Genomic DNA, 644 nt, shown 5'->3' on the forward strand with positions numbered 1-644 from the left:
CTGGTGCATCTCCTTCAAGCAAACTTCTATTTTACTTGCATATTTCCATGCATAGGTGACTGGTGGGGGGGCATGAGTGGGCATGCGCACCCCCGACAGGGTCATCCCCACCGCCACTGCCAGTGGCTTCTGCAAGTGCTTGCCAGCCCCATCCCCACCACCAACGCCACCAGTGGCTTCTGCATGTAATCGCTAGCCCCGTCCCTGTCACCGCTATCGGCTTCTGCAGGTCCCCACCCATATTCGAGAGGCACCAGTTGCCCGTGTTTCCATGTAAAACCTTTTCATGCAATCAGACATGCCAAAAACCCAGGGTCAAATTATACATAGTTATCCTGACTCTTCTATCTTAGCTTTTCCTCAGCATGCTCTTCTATGCAGAGTACTGAGGAAATTAGCAGAGGTCATTGTGGGACCCCTGGCATGGCTTTACGAGCACTTGTGGTGCTTTGGTGTGGTGCCAGAGGACTGGAAGAGGGCCAATGTGGTTCCCATCTTCAAAGAGGGGAGGAAGGAGGACCCGGGAAACTATAGGCCAGTTAGTCTTACCTCGATCCTGGGCAAGATTTTTGAGAGAATTATTCTGGCACATGTCCATGAGGGGCCAGCGGGGGAGATTATGCTTAGGGGCAACCAACACGGGT

The sequence above is a fragment of the Gavialis gangeticus genome, unplaced genomic scaffold (assembly GCF_001723915.1).
Source record: "Gavialis gangeticus isolate Ggan-Ray unplaced genomic scaffold, GavGan_comp1, whole genome shotgun sequence".
NCBI classification, from domain to species: domain Eukaryota; kingdom Metazoa; phylum Chordata; order Crocodylia; family Gavialidae; genus Gavialis; species Gavialis gangeticus.